Raw genomic sequence first — 19,445 nt, forward strand, 5'->3', positions numbered from 1 at the left:
TCAAAATCAACTGGCCTTCTTTGGTTTTGATAAATGCAATATTATATGTCATTTAGGTCGTGAATAAGTAATGAAAAGAAAAGACAAAGAAGAAATGAAGTGGAATTTAAATCTTAGAGAATGAAATGATAATTGACATAAAAGGACAAGAAGGAAAATAGTAACTAACCAATAGAAAACTAGCTTAGTTGGTCACCTAGTGCAAGGATTTGAATACCCTTTTGGATAGTACATACCAAGGTTCTAAATAGTAGTACTGAGAGATGAACAGGGATATTGGGAATATTGAGTGATACATAAATTAAGTGACTTGAATGTGCAATTTTTTAAAATCATCATCCACAAAAAGAATTTATAATCGCCAAATTAACCATAACAACTGTGAACTAATCTTATCAACTATGTATCATTTCTACCAATATCCTCCAATGTATCGATATCGAAAGTCAAAAAAAACCCAAACGTATTAGCCAATACAATAATTAACCAACCGACAAATTCAAAATTCAGGTGACTCACAACCTTCCTCTAGCTTTAAAACCATGATGATGCATACTAATTTTTGCCATGAATTGAACAATAATGGTACGACTTCAATTAAAAATGCTAAGTGATGTAAGGCTAGCAAGGAAATTGAGGAAGAGTGATAACATAAGAGTTAAGAAAAAAAATAAAAACATTGGTAGACATGAGTGGCAAACACTATACAGTGTGTGTGCGAGAGACATATTTTAAAGAAGATGTTGAGAAACACATGAATTTCAGAACCTAGGAGAGATGGTGGGGGCACTCTTGACTGACTAGAAAATGATGGTTTGTTTTACCTATTACATGTACAATGTTTTTTTGTATTGATCATTTTTCTTGCTTTGAGAGAGAGATGGTTTGTTGAATAATTACTGAAATACTTTTGTAGCTTTATAAAATAGTTTGTTTGTTTTCCCGTCTTGAGAGAGAGATTTATTAATAGGGTAATCATATACAAATTTTGTGGTCCTCATCTCAAACTAACACATGTTAAATTTATCTCACATCATTTTTCAATCGCTCAAATTTGATTCATATATCCCATAAGTTTTTCACTCGTGACCAATTGATTTTGAGTTAGATATTGGATGATTTTTGATAGGTCAAGTCTCCACCCGATGCCATTCTCGCCTCTTGTATTTCTATCACCTCCACATGTTATGCGGGCTACATGTGTGGAAGAGTGTTGAATTTGTCTCGCATTGTCTCATTGAGCTACCCAAGCTTAGTTAATATACTTCATTGGTCCATCCACTTATGACCAATTGGTTTTGAATTAAATTCTTTACTATGTTTGGAAACTTGATAAGGCCTTGCTTGGGAAGGGGAGAAAATAGCCAAAAAGTCAAAAATACTAAAAGTTGTTACATTACATTTTATATTTTTTTACCCATCTTTTTATTAAAAAAAAAAATCAACTAAAATAATCAATTTACCAAATGAGTCCCAAATAGTCAAAAAGTCAAAATTTATACTAAAAAATCAATGTTTTCTTTATTTATTTACACTTCTTTTCATAAAAAATTATAAAGCCAACTAAAATATCTCATTCTCAAAATTATCATGATGACTTACAATTTAGAAAATAGCATAAAGTTTTTATTTTTTATTTTTTATTTTTTATTACATATGAGATTCACACCTAATTAGATTAGATACTCAAACTTGAGCAATTTCAATAAGCTCTCTATATTGTGCTTGTTAGGGTATTTTATCTAATCAAATCATAATTTCAATGCTATAATAGGCTAGACAAAATACACTAAGACATTATGTTATGTCTCATCAGCTAGGGCGCTAGTTTTTTTTTTTTTTTTTTATCAGCAAAGAAAATGGGACTTTATTGATGAAAATAGAATAATTACATCAATAAAGAAGAAGGGGAAGGGGAGGAGGAGTGCAAATCCAATCATATGCTAGCACGCCGCCAAGAGTTGTAGAGGAACCAACCACAAGCAACAACCCAAGCCCAAAACACAACCAAAACACTAAAAACAAGACAAAACCAATAGATACAGATAGCAACATAACAACCACAGCCAAAGAGCTAACAAAAACAACCAAAACACCACAGCAAGGGTGCTAGTTACTAGACACAAAAAACACTAGACATTACGTCATCAGCAAGGGTGCTAGTTACTAGAGAGCCAAGAGAGTCTAAGAGATCAGCAAGGATACTAGTTACAAGTAGAGACCCAAGAGAGTCTAAACAAATACATTCTTTTTCTAAGATTGTGTTTGATAGTTCGAATTAGATATAAGGGTAGGAGAGAATATTTAATACTTATAGATACATAATGAGATATAATATGTTTAAAATATAAAATAATATCGTTGACTACATATTTTGTATAAGTCAATCACAACTTAACACGTGGCAAGATAAGGACAATATGAATAGTTAATTCAAGTCTTCAATTAAAATCAGACACGTGGCAATTAGCATTGGTAATCATGGATCTGCATAGCACTGGATCAGTGGAGAAATACAAGATGATGTGATCTAACGGTTACTCATATATTTAAATTCAAAAATCAGGAGGGAAGCCTAACTGCAAGAAGTGGCATAGTGGGACTGATTGAGAAGGAGCATGTTCAGCAATCATGGAGAGCATTTCGACAGTTGAAAGCTCACTTCGACGGTTATTAATGAAAAGTACAAATAGTAGAGAAGGCCTCAGAATGAAGGATCCAGACTCAGATAAAAAAACCAATCTATTTACTCTGTTTTCTCTTCTAGTTTTTACAGTTCTTTACATTTCTGTATTTTAATTCCTGTACTGCACTTCATTCCTAGGAGTAGTTTCAAATAGCTTGTTGCTAGAAACCTCAACGAGGCTGGGTCAGATCATTGTAAATTTTTTTCATTTTACTTAATGAAATTCTGAAATTATTCTTCACTTTTTGTTATTTACTAAATTCTCCTAAACAAGCCACGAGAAAAGTCCTCTTCATTGAGGCTGAGAGAATTAAAACACAATCGTCTGATAATTGGTTGACAATTAATCTTCTGTAAGGACTGATTGATTCTTACTGGCATGCTTAACATTATAATATTAAACTTCGAAAGCCAAAAAAACCAACATATATTTTTGGCACGCCCAGTGGGACCAAATTGAAATGACTAGATATAGAAGACAAAGAGAAAATGAACGCTTGGAAGAAGGTGTGGAATGAGAGGTAGAAGTACTTGATCCAGAGGATAATGTGATAACACATCCTATGGAAGCACCTATCTCATCAGAACCTATGGTCAAACAGACCAACAATTCAAAACATCCACCACGTGTTCAAAATATTAGACGAGGCCATGGAATTAGGCCATCCACTGTTCCATCCACCCAGCCCATGAATCCATAGGGAGGCTTGGTAGATGCCATGGGACAGCAGTTAATGTACACAATGGAAAGATGGGCAACATCCTTTATGGATCGAATGAATTCCCATTAACCAACTAGCACAAGGCATATGGAGGAAAATTCAAATGTTCCTCATCAAAGATTGGCTAAAGATAAACAGCCTATGCAAAGTAATGGACATATTAATGGTCAGACTAGTAATCAAAATTATGAAAGACCATCACCTATACCTCAGTCATGGTATGAGTCTCTTTCGAGGTTTGTGGTAAATCAAAATGCCTCATTACTTAACAGCAAAGCCATACAAATTGGTGGATTTGGGCCAACACAAGAAAATGGCATGAGAGTATTTCCAAATCCCATGTTTGAAGCCATACCTGGCACAAGGGGGTTCACCAATCCCCTGTTCGAATTCACACCCAGGGGGTTGGAAGGGTTTCCTGCAGTTGGGAGAGAAACAACACCTGTTCCACCTATTGCAACACCTTTTGCAGGTCCTTTTGTAGGACAGGCTCAGAGAGGTCAACCATAGCCTCAACAATAGCCAGTACCACAGGGATAGCCAGTCCCAACTATACCTCCCTATGGACTAAGAGGACCTCAGGCACAAGGGTTCCCACCAAATCCTATGTTTGTTTCTCCAATGGTAGTCCAACAACCACAAAATATGGTTCCTAAGGACCAAATTGCTGATATTGTCAGAGAAATGTGTGGACCTATGGCTCGGGGGGTTCAAACTCCTGTGTATAGGAAGTCATACCCAGAATGGGTGGATAGGGTGCATAAATACCCAAAGGGGTTTAGAATACCAAACTTTGCTTTCCTTTATAGGAATGGAAACCAGTCAACAGTAGAACACATTGCTAGGTTCGTAGCCCAATGTGGTGAATTTATCAATAATGATTACATGAAATTAAGACTTTTTCCAAATTCTCTAACTGGGACAACTTTTGTATGGTATATTAACCTTACACTAGACTCTATCCAAAATTGGCAGCAAATAGATTAGGCATTTCATGCCTAATTCTTCCAAACAGAGCCAGAAGTTTCCATGGCAGACTCAGCAAGGTTGAGTCAAAGGCTTGATGAAAAGGTTGTTCAATTTATAGCCAAATTCAAAAAAGCACGAAACAAGTGTAGGGTCATTCTACCAAAGCCTGAATTTGTGAGATTGGCTCAAAATGGTTTAGAGTGTAGGCCTCAAAAGAAGTTCAACTCAACTGAGTTTCGAGACTTAGTGGAATTAACCTATAAGGTGTCTAAATATGAATCATTACTTGAGGAAGAACAAGATCGAAGTAATGCATTATACAAAACTTATTATAGAGACCCTAATTACGAGATTGATATAGCAGAGATCGTAGGGAAAGAGCCTATGACTTGTGAGGCATTAATTTATAAGGATACTACAATAGACCAGCAATTTAAAAAGAAAGACTTTCATAGGAAATACTCTTTTGATTTATCAAAGGCAGATGACATTTTTTATCATTTGCTTGCAACAGATTTCCTAAAGTTACCAAAAGGAGTTAAAATTCCTTCCCCAGAAGAACTTAAAGGGAAAATATATTGTAAATGGCACAGTTCTTAGTCTCATTCAACTAAAAACTGTATTGTTTTTTGGGATAGAATCTAAGAACAGATTCGAAATGGGAGTTTAAAGTTCCTAGCCAAAGTAGAGAAAGCTTTGGGGATTGACTCTAATCTATTCCCAGAGATTGGGTAAGCTACAGCCAATGTTGGTGTGCCTGACTTCCAAAACCTATCCTTGAAGGAATTGAAGGAGGTTAATGTGCAGATGCATGTTGCTAGCCAGACTGCTTCCAAGAAAGATAACAAAAGTTCACCAGCAGATGGACAGAGTTTTGCGAACCAAAATGAGGACTCTAGTGAGGAGGCACTGGATGATGACTCTCTAGAGGTAGCTGTCATGCAAAGGATGTGTCCCAAATGCAGGTTAAGTTACAAATAGTTGAAAGGTCTCCCAATTGATGGAAAACAGTATTACAATGATGTGCAGAGACGTACTAGACCAACCAGTACTTATAACAAGAGGCCATACCCACTTGGTCCCAGACAGCAGCCATTCTTGGCTGAACCACCAGCCACTAGTGTGCATTCCAAGGGCAAGAGACCTCTGCATGAGTTCAAACCACCCAACTATTACAGGATGGAAGGTAATTATCCTGAGAGGAGGCCTGAAGTGGGCTCAAGTTATGGAATCAGAGCCAAAGATTGGCCTTTAAAATCAGCCTCAAACAAGATGGAAGGTAACCACCTTGACAGAAGGCCTGAGTTAGGCTCAAGACAGGGGATCAGGGCCAAGCAGTGGCCTCTATAGGCAGCTTTGAAGCTAGCTTCTAATGTAGAAAAAGCTAGTTCAGCAACTGAACTAGTAAGTTCATAGGTACCTAGGGTTCCAGATTAATTTGTTATGCAGAACAAGTCTAAGGAAATGCCTGCCCAGAGAAGTGTTTTTGGAGATCAGGGTAGAATGGTTAAACCTCCTTTAGTAGCTCCAAATAATTGGGTATTACTCAAGCACTTAAAAACAAAGGAACCAAATATGGTTCCAGTAATTTCTAGGTCTCAAAGGAGGAAGATCCAGCGAAGGTACACTCAGTACCAAAAGAATCTGAAGGAAAGTAGAGAAAGTCCTTCATTGGCCCAGCCAAAAGGCTAGACAGAGGAAAAAGAAAGTCTAAAATTGGATCATAGTCCAAAACTGGCTCCTCAGAACAAAAGAAGTTTCAGTAAAGAGCAATTGGCTAAAGTTCACACTGAACTAAAAGCCAAGGAAAGATCCAGCTTAGCAGGTCTTGAAAAGGCCTTGATGGAAAGCGACAGTAAGACAGAAGGAGAAATGGAACTAGGCCAAAGGAAAGAAATGGTTGAGGATGAGATGTCTGAAGCCTTCATGGCAGAATAGACATTTTTTGGTCAAAAAACCAGCAGGAGCAGACCATTCAAAAGAAGTCACTAGTACTGAAGTACCAGAGTGCAGCATGGAAGATGCTTCTAAAATAACTGAATAAGTTTGCCTGGAAAAGAAACAAGTGCAGCCAGTAGTTCAGTTTGGCTCATTTCCTCCAGTGTCGGTAAATATGGTGCATATACTGCCACAGAAGTTCCATGCTGAAGATAGAAACCAAGAAGGTCAGGAGATTGACCTTATTCCAATTTCTAGTGAAGATTCACAGGTTAGCATGGTTCAAGATGAGTCTGAAGTGGCCACACCAATGAAAACTGAAGATGAGAGTGAGGCAGTAAGTATTAATCTCTCATATCCTTTTGAGTATTCTACAACATCCATGAACCAGCATGTCAAGCCCTTGTATATTAAGGCTTTTTTCGATGGGATACAAATGAACAGGATATTGGTGGATAATGGGGCAGCAGTGAACCTGCTTCCAAAATCCTCTTTGAAGAAACTGGGAAAAAAGAACCCCAGATTAATCCCAACCAGCACAACCATTGTTAGTTTCGCTGGGGATAAGCAGATAGCTCAGGGTATTTTGCCCATCAACCTGAGTATGGGGACTGGAGATTACATGACGGCATTTTTTGTTATTGATAGTAATGCTAAATATAATTCTTTACTTGGCAGGGATTGGATTCAGACCAACAAATGTATGTCTTCTTTTCTATATCAGAAGATAATGATGGCCTTATGCAATAGAGAGACAGAGGAGAACAATGCAGACCCTCAACCCTTTATTACTTGTGCTGACATTGCAGAGGTCAAGTAGTATACTGAATGAGTGACACCACTTAGTATATTGAGAAAACTTGATGGTTCAGCTGAAGTGACGGTTGATGAGCAAGTAGCACACCCGAAGCACTTAGTGTAGGAGAGTGTTGATAAAGAATTTGTCATCAATGATGATAATGATGCCTGATTGTAGGCAAGAAGATGAAACCCAAGACACCAGATCGTTGGCTTTAGCTAGGTTTTCAATGTTGGACATAAAATTGATAGTCTAGAAGGTTCAAGAACAAGAGAAAGAAGCCATGGCAGTTGGTTGCAAGTAGAGGCAACAACAGGTTAGGTCTTTGACCTTTGATAAATACTGTGCATTGGACATCGAAACAAAGATCCAGGAAATACAGGAGGAAGAAGCCTTATGGACAGATTTTGTCTATGAGAATGAAGGCAAAGATGTTGAACCAGAGAAAGTGGGAGCAGAACAAAGTAAAGAAATTGTTTCAAAGGTAGAAGAAATTAAAAGAGAAGCATTAGTGAGTGCTCAAGTACAAGACCCCTTGGAATAAGTCAATTTAGGGAAGGTTCTGCATAGCAACCTATTTATATCAGGGCTTGGTTAAGTCCTTGTGATAGAAGCCAGTTATTGGTTGTCTTAAAACAATATAAGGATTGCTTCGCTTGGTCTTATATTGAGTTGCCTAATTTCAAGTCATACAAGCAAAAATCAAGAAGGATGAGTCCTGAGGTGGTTCAGAAGGTCAATGAGGAAATTCTTAGGCTCCTTAAGGGAAGCTTTATTAGAACAGCTAGATATGTTGAATGGCTATCCAATATTGTGCATATAGTTAAAAAGAATGGTAAAATAAGGGTATGCATCGATTTTAGAAACCTGAACTAAGCAACTCCAAAAGATGAGTACCCCATGCCCATAGTAAACTTATTGGTGGACAGTTCAGCAGGGCACAAGATTTTGTCTATGATAGATGGGCATTCTAGATACAACCAAATTTGCATTGCAGAAGAGGATGTCCATAAGACAGCGTTCAAATGTCTAGGGAACATTAGTACCTTCGAATGGGTCAAAATATCATTTGGTCTGAAGAATGCTGGGGCTATATATCAAAGGGAAATGAACACTATCTTTCATGATCTCATTAGAAGATATTTAAAGTGTTACATTGATGACATTGTAGTAAAATCTCAGTCTATGGAAGAACACTTGGTTCACTTGAAAGCAGCTTTTGAAAAAATGAGAAAGTTCAAGTTGAAGCTTAATCCTCTCAAATGTGCTTTTGGTGTATCAGCTAGAAACTTCTTGGGCTATGTAGTACACAAGAAGGGAATACAAATTAATCAGAATTAAGCCAAAGCCATCTTTGAGGCCAAGCCTCTATCAAGTAAGAAGAAAGTACAAAAGTTCCTTTGTTAGGTTAATTTTCTTCGAAGATTTATTTCTAACACTGTAGGAAAAACTAAAGTATTTTCTTTTTTATTAAAGCTGAAAGATGAAGAGGAGTTTGTGCGGACAGCAAAGTATCAAACTACTTTCGAAGGAATTAAAGCCTACTTAGCCAAGCCCCCAGTGCTGATCCCACCAAAGAGTGACAAGCCTTTAAAGTTATACATTGCTGCAGTAGAGGATTTATTGGGAGCTTTCCTAACCCAGGACAATGAAGAAGGTAAGGAGCAAGCAGTTTATTACCTTAGTAAGTTTTTAAATTCTTGTGAGTGTAAATATCTAACTGTAGAAAAGTTGTGCCTTGCATTGTACTTTGCAGCAATGAAATTAAGATATTATCTTTTGTCTAATGTTGTCTCGGTAATTGCAACCACAGACTTGGTTGAATATATGTTATCTAGATCAATGTTGAGAGGAAGAATTGACAAATGGATATCATATGTCCCCCAAAAGGCAGTAAAAGGACAAGTTTTGGCTAACTTTTTGGCAAATCATCCATGTCAAATGAAAAGTCAAGAGATAATGAATCTTGGTATGATCAATGTTGATCTATGGTAGAAGTGGTTCGCCGTGTAATAAAGTCACCATAGGGGGTAAAAACCACACACGGTTTTACAGTGGATGAAACTACTTGTTCCAATAATTAAGCTGAATATAAAAGCTTTAATAAGGGGACTGAAAATGCTTATTAGATTACAAGCTGATGCAGTTAATATATTTAAAGATTCTCAATTGGTGGTCAACCAAGTGAAAGGAACTTTCAAATGTCAAAGTCCAAGCATGTGGCCATATTATGTTGTTGCATTACATTTGTTTTCTCAGTTTCAAATAGCAAATGTGACTTATATCCCAAGGTTCATGAATAACAAAGCTAATGATGTAGCTCAGAAAGTTTCGAATTTCAGAAGAAGGGATGACACTCAAATGAACATAAATCAAGCAACATATCAAAAATTAATATCACCTTTAGCTAAAAGGAATGTGGTGTTAAAAGTCAATCATAATGACTTACAAGATCAAGATTGGAGGCATCCAATAATGCAGTACCTAACTGGCCCATCTTTGAAAGCCAGCAGAAAGATCAAATTATAATCTATGCAATACATAGTGTATGGTAATACTCTTTACAAAAGGGGAGCAGATGGGTTGTTATTGGAATGTCTAGGGCCAAAAGAGGCATTGACAGCCATGACTGAAGCACATGAAAGCATATGTGGTGCTCATCAGCCTGGTGTGAAGATGAGATGGTTGCTTCGAAGGCATTCCTACTATTGGCCCACCATCCTTAAAGATTGTATAGAATTTGCCAAAGGTTGTCAGACATGACAAAAACATGGCATGATAAGACATGTGCCAATAACTGATTTGGATGCAGTTGTGAAACCTTGGCCATTTAGAGTTTAGGCTATGGATATGATAGCAAAAGTACATCCACCCTCTTCGAAGCACTATTGTTTCATCTTAGTGGCCACAGACTACTTCACTAAGTGGGTCGAAGCTAAACATATAAGGCTCTAGACCAAACTGAAGTTATTAGATTTATTAAAGATCTGATTCACAGGTTTGGTATCCCACAAACCATAACTGTAGATAATGGGACTGTATTTGATAGAAATATGGTAAAGTCTTTCGCGGCAGAGTTTGGAATTAGCCTTGTTAATTCCACCCCTTATTATACACAAGCAAATGGTCAGGCAGAATCATCCAATAAGTCTTTGAAAAAATAAATACAGAGAGTTATGGAAAACAATCCTAGGGATTGGCATAACTTTTTATTGGATGTATTGTGGGCTTGTAGGACTTCTCCAAGATCAAGTACAAGAGTTACTAATTATGTCTTAGTATATGGGCATGATGCAGTGTTACTTGTAGAGATTAACATTAACTCCTTGAGGGTGAGATGCTAGGACCAGTTAGCTCTTGAGCAGTACCATCAGAGCATGTTCTTGGAATTAGAAAATGTGGATGAAGCTAGAATTTTGGCATTAAATAACATTCTCTTTCAAAAGAAGAAAACAGCCAAAAATTATAATAAGAAAGTCAAGTACATTAGCTTTGATAAAGGTGATTTGGTATGGAAGACAATACTCCCAATAGGAATTAAAAGCCATAAGTTTGGCAAATGATCACTTAATTGGGAAGGACCATATCAAGTTCATAGAGTCTTGCCTGGAGGAGCACACCATTTGAGAAATTTGAATGGGTATGTACACCTTACGAAAATTAATGGCAGGTACTTGAAACCTTATTATCCAACTGTATGAAAAACGCAAAGAGTGTAGAAAATGCTAAAACAGAGAAGTATGAAAACACTCAAATAGTAAATAAAGATTTCATTTCATAAGGAGTTAAGTACATGCAGCCATAGATTGGCCCAAAAATCAGTACAATGTTTCTATTGTTCCCTTACAATTGATTTTCTACTCCTAAGGGATGGGAACAACTGAATGGCTATAGTCATGTCCTGCCTTCGATCAGTCAGCCCTTGGTTGGTGATTTGCAGCTTTGTAGCAGTTCGATCCAAAGCCAGGTTAACTACTGATAACTCTTCCTCTAATTGAGCTTTTTTCTCCAGGAGTTGGGTTCGAAATTAAGAGACAGAAGAATGTTGTCCTTTCAATTCAGACACCTTGGCGTGTATATGGGAAACAAATTCCTTGTCTTTTAATAGTTTCTCTTCTGTAGCTTTGGCAATATGGCAAATGTTGATATAAAAATCTATGGTAGCTGCTGCTTGGGACAAATGACTTGAAATAGCCATGTTGGATTGCTTAACGATCTTGCAGCACTAGATGAAACCATTCTTGATAATAGGTATTTGTAAGGCTTCGAATGGGATCCTTGAGAATAATGTCAACAATTGCAAACAGATGCCCAAGTCCAGTGAAGGTAAGGAAGCCCTACTGATGGTTGAAGAGCTCTCAAAAATTTCCAAGAGAGAGTCAACTAGAATCAATGGCTCAGCTTCATTACTAGCTGCGGGAATGGTAGAAGGCATATCAAAAAGGCTAGCCAACTTAGCTGCAAAAATGTCCATCTCTTCCACTGACATTGGTGGTGCAGAAAGGTCTCTAGTAGAAGGAAGAAATGGCTGCATAGGGATAGGAGAGAAAGATGAACTGTCTCTAGCAGTTTCTATAGTCCTGGCCACCAGTAAGTCAAGAGAAGAAGGACTGGAGCTGGATAGTGATGGTGGACAAAGAATTGGTAAGCTACTAGTATATTCTCTAGGAGTATCAGCTATCACTTAAGATAAAGTGACAACTGGGATCTCCTCAAGTGGGGAAGGAGCAGCCAGGATTGTAGGAAGAGTAAATTGGGCTGAGGTAAAGGATAAATGAGGAAGATATGGAGTTAAGCCAAAGGATAAGGACATAGGAATACTTTGTCTCAAAAAAGGTATGGAGAATGTAGAGCTGGGGAGTAGAAGTATTGTTTGGATGGGCTCTACATTTAAGGGCACATTAGTGTCGACTTTCTTCATCCTTTTCGAGGATTCCTCTAATGGTTTTTTAACTTCAGATAAGACTGAGAAAACCTTTGTTGAAGGAGAAGGTGAAATAACTATTACTGCAAATCAGAAAGTAAGAAGCAATGGTGTGACATCCCTGTTCTGTATTATGCTAATTGGTCCTTAAGTTGTTTATGGTTATGTGTTTAGCATGGTTTTGTATGCCATTATGTGAAAATATGTGATTTTGAATTTCTATCTGTTCACCGTAGGAATATCTGTTTGATTTTACCGCTTCGGAAATTAAATTGGAGGCCTTATCAGCCACAGAACCCGAAATTGATTACGCCGTTGTGATTGGCATAATTTTTAGAGCCTACGGTGAAATTTAATTAGAAATTGATTCGGGTCAGATTAAGTTGATTAAATTGATAATTTAGTACCCAATTGTTTATTATTATTATTTTGGAATAGTGGGGTTTGATGTAAAAGGGCACTACACCCTCAATTCCTTCCCTTATGTGGCTTTGGCTGATTAAACTCTCTAGAGAGAGTGAGAGACCCGAAATTGAGAGAGAAAGGGGGAAATCATCTAAAGTTTGCTCTTGAAGCTTTGGAGTCTTGAAGGCTAGCTCAAGAATTAACCATAGTTGTGAAGATTAAAACTCTTGGTGAGTAATTTTGTAAATTCAGAGTTGAATAAGAATAAAGAACATGAATTCAATTGAGCATGATGAAATTGAATGGGTTTTGTTGGATTAAAGCTTGATATATGCATGCATGTAAGGAAATGTTTTGAAATAGCATGTATAAGCTTAAAGTGCATGATTCATGTAGAGTTTTGGTTGAAACTCATGTTTTGATCACCATTTGTGTTATTTAAGTTGAGAATGTGGCTAATTCATCACATGCATGTGCAATTTGAGAAGATATGAGCTTGAATGCATGAATTTGTTATGTTGGTGTTGAGTTTGACATATTTTGGGCCATGCATGTAGATAAATCAAGAAATTGAGCTTCATAATGTTATAATCTTGCATTGGTACCATGTTGGTATGATCATATTTGAGATTTGAGCCATTGCATGCAAGTAATGTAGCTGGAAAATCGAATTGGAGCTCAAGAACACAACTCTGGGTTTTTCAGAATTTTGAGTTCCGCTCGAGCGGGGAACCTGATGCTCGAGCGGTAAATACGTGCTCCCAGCACTTTTTGCAGATGTGGTGTCCGCTCGAGCAGGGAAGTTTACGCTCGAGCGGGGAGCTGTGTAGGCAGGCAGTCCGCTCGAGCGGCCGAGTTCATGCTCGAGCTGGAATATGAGGCAACCAGTACTTTCGCAGACTTAAGGGTCCGCTCAAGCGGGGAAGTCCACGCTCGAGCAGGGACCCTATTTTCTGAAATTCTGTTTTTGCATTTTGTGTTCTGTTTTCCGTTCTCTTTCACTTGCAAGCACTCTTAGGCATATGTTAAGCAATGTAAATGAGTTAATGAGATAATAATAAAGCCTAAAGAGGAATATGTGAATTAAAGAACGGATTGAACTGTTAATGACCCTTTTGTGTTCATGAAACGTGTAGGGTCAAGCTCTAGGGCAAATCCACAAGCCGATCACTGTGAGTAATATCAATATTTGAATGCTTGCGAATGTCCAATTGTTTACCCCCTTTTAAGCTTTATGAATTGCTAATTGGGATTGTGAACGTAAGTCTGATATGATTGCATGAATGGACCAAAGGTCGTTTTGATGTGAATGAATGGACCAAAGGTCGTTTTGAAATGAATGAATGGACCAAAGGTCGTTTTGAAATGAATGAATGGACCAAAGGTCGTTTTGATGTGAATGAATGGACCAAAGGTCGTTTTGAAATGAATGAATGGACCAAAGGTCGTTTTGATGTAAATGAATGGACCAAAGGTCGTCCTGATATAAATGAATGGACCAAAGGTCGTTTTGATGTAAATGAATGGACCAAAGGTCGTCCTGATATAAATGAATGGACCAAAGGTCGTTTTGACATGAACGAGTGGGCCAAAGGCCGTTTTGACATAAATGAATTGGCCGAAGGCCATTTTGACAAAAATGAATGGGCCAAATGCCATTTTGACATAAGTGAATGGGCCGAAGGCCGTTTTGCCACGAATGGAAACCCAAATGGGCCAAAGGCCAGAATGTTGAAACTACAGTTACTTGATTTGCATTTCGTATAGTCTTATATATTTGCTAATTAGAAGTATGAATTGGGCCCAAGGCCGTTTGGAGCATGTTGTTCTACATATTGTGATGTAACTGTCATATTTGATATTATTCACTGGGCTATCGCTCACGCTCATTCATGTCTTTGTAGGTGAGCCAAGAGAAGTTCAAACCCAGCCCCAGTGAAGTCTGCCAGGAATAACATGAGTTTGGAGAGTCAGCCTTGTGTCTCACGCACGAGACTCAACCTTGCCATTCTGTTATGTATTTCCATTTTGTCTTGTTGGCAAGAATCTTGTGTATATCGACATGTAGTTGTGATATGGGTTGACTTAGTTTTGGATGATCCTGTCTGTACAGAACCTATGTCGCTATGTTTCTGTTGTGAGTTATTAACGTGCATATGTATGGTTTGTTTTGATGTGCCACGTAAGCACAGCTCTATGGACGAAGTTTTAAATTTGGCTTCCCTTTTGGCCCCCTTTACTCTGATGTGTTAAGTCTGTTTTGGTTTGAGGCCGTAGGTAATCTTAGGATTACTGGCCGATTACGTCCTTAACCCATGGGGGCAGGTTCGGGTCGTGACAAATGGTAAGTTTTATTGCCAAAACATTGGGAAAAAGAATTATCAAAAAAAATAAAATAAAGGAAATTACTAGCCTCAAAAGTAGTAGTGACGATGGTTGGAGAACTGCGAAGAGCATAATGTTCAACAGTTTGTTGCCTCCTTGCAGTTCTTTTTGAAGCGCATCCGTCGCTGTCTCATTCCTTATTATCTGTTGCTGTCTCCTTTTCTCAGACCTTTGAAAAACTACCAATTCTTTGGATTGCTCTTTCTCAACTGCCTTGGCAACCACTTGATGAGCAGGGTCATCATTGAAATCTGAGAGGGAGATTGTTATTTTCTTCTTCCTCTTAAGTGGTGGTTCTTCAGATACTTCCTCCTCTTTAGGTACTTCCTTCTCTTCAAGACTAAGCACAAGTTTTCTCTTCTTTTGCTGTTGTTGTTTGTCCTTAAGAATGTTTAGGGCTTGAGCCCTTTGAGGAAAATCTACTTGTGAATCTCCTGCATGAAAAAGAAAGCTATAAATAAAAGAGTTAAGCATTATAAAGAGAAGGGAAAAGAAAGATAAGGAATGCATACCTTTCTTCGAAGCAACCCTAGTAACTCTAAGAGAATGAGGAGAGGCAAAAGGAGCTCTCTTTGTGGCAGTAAGAGCAGAAACTGAGATGGTAGGAGCTGTAGAAGGAGTGATGAGCCCAGTCCCCTAAGACTGGACTTGAGAAGGCAAGTCTAGACCAACCAATAGATCTTGAGGGGGAACGACCAAGTTTACCTCCATATTTGTTGACCACCAGTTCTAGTACCTCTTTAAGGCAGTGCCTTGTGAGATGAAGGGAACAAATTGAAATTCTATTAAGTCTTGAATTAATTTGGAGGTTGCCTCCTCTAACCTGGGTCTTTGCATCTTCAGTTCTCTGGTGGTAAGATTGGGGTTGGTTTGACTGCAGAAAGGAATAAGGATCCCTTGGGTAAGCCCAAATTGCCTAAAAAATTGAGTAGGGCAGTAGGCTTCTGTTATGGACTTGTAGGCTCTAGGATTTAAAGTGCCAATAAAAAGCTCTCTGGAAGTTAATATAGAAGCCCACATATCCCTATGCTGAGGCTAGGAACAGTTTCCGTTAGCCAAGAAAGTTCTCAACCAGGCTAGGCCAATGTTGGTTTCAAATGGACAGAAGAGGGTGTGAGAAAAAGGGGAAGTTGGGAGTTGATGGAAGAAAGTAAAATAATAGGCAAAAGTGGAGGGATAAAGTGAAACTCTGGCATATTTTATTCCATAACAAGTAGGGTTTGATAGCAAAACTCTCAAACACCTAGAATGCAAAGCAGTGAAATAAGCAAAAAGCCAGAGCTATAATATCCAGAGTGACCCCACTTGATTGGCATCTAAAGGTTTTTCACAAAACTAGGAGCAAGCTCTGTGCACATGGCCTAGAACATATGAAGCTAATGATATTTTCTTCCCCAAAGCCAGAGCCTTAGCAAGGGGAGCAAATGTAGGCATAATTCTCTGAGAGGAAGTATAAAACAAGAATTTATAAAGCCAATACAAAAGAAAGGACAAGAACTCTCTGTCTGACACAAGGCCTTCTCTTGGGTTTTCAGAATGTACAAATCATTAAAGGAGGAGTTCAAAGGAGGGATAGAAAAAGGCACGTTAAGGTTAGGATAGTCAGGACCAAAAGGAGTGCCAATGGGGGATAACCCTAAGAGATGGCACATATCCAGAATGATAGGTGCCATCATACCACATCGTAATTGAAAAAAGATAAAAGAAGAATTCCAAAAACATAATGCAGCTGGTATGAGGAAAGGGTCTTCAAGAATAGGAAACCTAGCCATTCGAAGAGCATCAAGGAGGCAGAGTTCCTAAAGGTCAAGTGTCCTAGAGGAGACAACTCGATCATACCATTCTTCCTATTCAAGTCTTATTGTGGGCCAACAGTTGTAGGGTTGATTTAACCTCCAGTTTCCCTAGTCAAGGCCCCATCGTAGAGTAAGCAATGATCCTCCAAACGAGGGTATAAGGCAGGGAGCTGAGCAGGGGCCTCCCTGAAAATAGGTCCAAGTACATACTCCCATTGAGCATAACGGTGAGGAATAAGAATGCGCCCATCAACAGCACACCGTTCACCAGTTTGCACTTTTCACATTCTTCATTGATGAGTCTCCCTAAAACTACAGAGGGACTCACACGCTCAACGGTTTGCACTTTTAGAGAAGTCATTACTGAAAGGGTAAAGAAGGAAGGTGAATAAGAAGAGAAAGTTGCAGACAAGTTCAAAAGAGAGAGAAAAGAAATTTTGAGCAAGTAGATAGGTGGAATATGAAGGAAAGAGATTTTTAAACCTTTCTGTCCAAAAGTTACCCGAATAAGTTAAGTGGGCTAGGTGGATCCGAAATGATTATTTTATGGTTTGGGTCCATGTGAAATTGAAACCCTTATTTTAAATATGAAGGGTCCCAAATTTAAAATGAAGAAAAGTTTCTGGAGGGAAACATATGTTGAGTACCCAGCTTGACAAAGTGTAGTTGGCTTCGAAGTCTTTATAGGTCTTTAAAATAAGAGGCTGGCTTCAAAGCCTGATCGTCAAACGGTTTCAGGAGCAAGCAATTGACTTCGAAACAAGAATCATGTCCCAAATTCAAGAGTGATTGGGATTAATTTGGTTCGAAAAACTTACAAGCATGCTTTTAGGTTTTCAATGAATGATGAAGTCCTTCGAAGGAGCCTTTTGTAGGAACATGGTTCATGCTTGATATTTTGAACTTCGAGATAAACAATCATTACAAAACCAGTATTTGGTCAAGTAGAGAAGAAACTCAAAAGAAGCTCTCTCTTTAAGAGTAAGCGGGGTAAGGAAAATTCTATACTTCGAACCACGTAGATTGTGTTTTGAAGCAAAGTTGGTTAATTCGAAGCTGTTAGTTAAACAAAGACAGACTATGTTAGCCATATAATTGGAACGTAAAGCAAAGGTTACCCTTCTTAAGAGAAAATTCCATACTTTGGAAGTTTTTGAGTTAGGCTTCAGAGCAAAATTCGTTGATTCGAAGCTTCTTTGAACATAATGAGGAGTTAAGTCATAACAACCATATAAATCAAGCATAAAATTGGAATATAAAACCAGACCATGTCGAATAAAGAAAGAAAACCTAGCGTTATTGATATGAAAATAATTACATTAGAAAGCCTTATTGGCTACAAATTCAATCTCATAAAAATAAGGAATAGAAAGAATAACAAGATCATGAAATTTGCCCCAACAGTGGTCAATGAATTTATGTTCCTTCTTTATTCTGTCCTCTATCCTATCCAAGCTAGGTTGCTGTAGCTGATATGTTCTTATTTGATGGAAAAGTTGTTCAGCTTTCATTTTGAACTCCATTTCCTTCAATCCTTCGTTCCATCTCATCCATATCTAGATTATCCCAGTATGCAGAATCCTTATTCTTGAAGTCATTATATTCGTCAATGAGATTCTCTGCTTCATACTAGATTTGGATTCGATGGGCCGTGATTTTGTCCAAAGAATTAGTGGTAGCCAAAAAAATTTGGTACCAATGGAGAAGAAGCAGGAGTTGATCCAAAAACATCTGAAATTATTCTTGAGTGATGAGGTTGAGGACATGACCCTGAGCCATAATGTCACAGGCCTATCGAAAGTTCTTAAGAGGAATATCATCTCCAAGAACATTGAAGGGCAAGTGAGAAAAGGCTGCAAGCAAAAGTTGAGCTTGGTATCGCTCAAATGTAATGGGAAGATCTAGAGGTTGGTAGGAAGGAAGAAACTGATTCTCGAAGAGAGTAAGTTTCAGTTCCTCCATCCAATGAGGATTCTGAGGAAGAAGAGGCGCAAGAGGATCCATCCCAAAGGAAGAAGGGAATTGGGGTTTATTCACACATTTAAACCAGTCATAAGAGCAAAATTTCGCCTTCTTGGCTCAGAATGGCAGATTATATCCTTGTGGTTCCTCTGCACGAGGAGTTGCTCATGCTATCTTCGTGGGCATAGAAGATATGTACCACACCACGAGTAAGTTGTCCTCCAGATTGCGTCGGTGATCAATGGGTACGTAGGGGTAAACTATTGAGCTCCGAGCAAAATGAAGTATAGACAAAGGATTAACGAATTCGACAAATCGATGGCGAACTTGCTCTCTTAGTTTGGATTCATTAGGTTCTGGCCAGCTTTCCCAACCAGTAGACTTGCAAAAAGAAGAAACAGTTGTGTCCCATGCAGAGGGTGGTGGGGGAGAAGAAGGAGCAGTTGTGTTCCATGCAGAGGATGGTGAGGCAAAAGAATAAGAGTTTCCAAGATTCATTTTTGCAAATGTTTGATCCAAGGGTTCATAGTTGGCAAACTTTTGGTCTAAAGGTTGGTAAGTTGCAAAAGCTTTCATAACTTGTATAAATGGAGGCGGATAAGTGTGGTAAATGCATTGCGATTCTTTCGAGGCTTATAATCATCTTCCAGAGACTTCTCGTATGCTCGATCAATGTGGAGAAAGTGTGATTGGCCATTGGGGATGTACCAGTCTTTTCGTCTACTCAAAGAATGGAAGTGCAAGATACAAGGATTTAATGAAGTTCACTGCTTCATTATTCAAAAGCAGTTATGCTACAAGAATATACAGAGTCTATGCACATCTTAGAATGTAAGTGGATTGCACTAGTTCACTAATA

This window comes from Camellia sinensis, chromosome 2 (genome assembly GCF_055761805.1).
Source record: "Camellia sinensis isolate YWXY chromosome 2, ASM5576180v1, whole genome shotgun sequence".
NCBI lineage: Eukaryota > Viridiplantae > Streptophyta > Magnoliopsida > Ericales > Theaceae > Camellia > Camellia sinensis.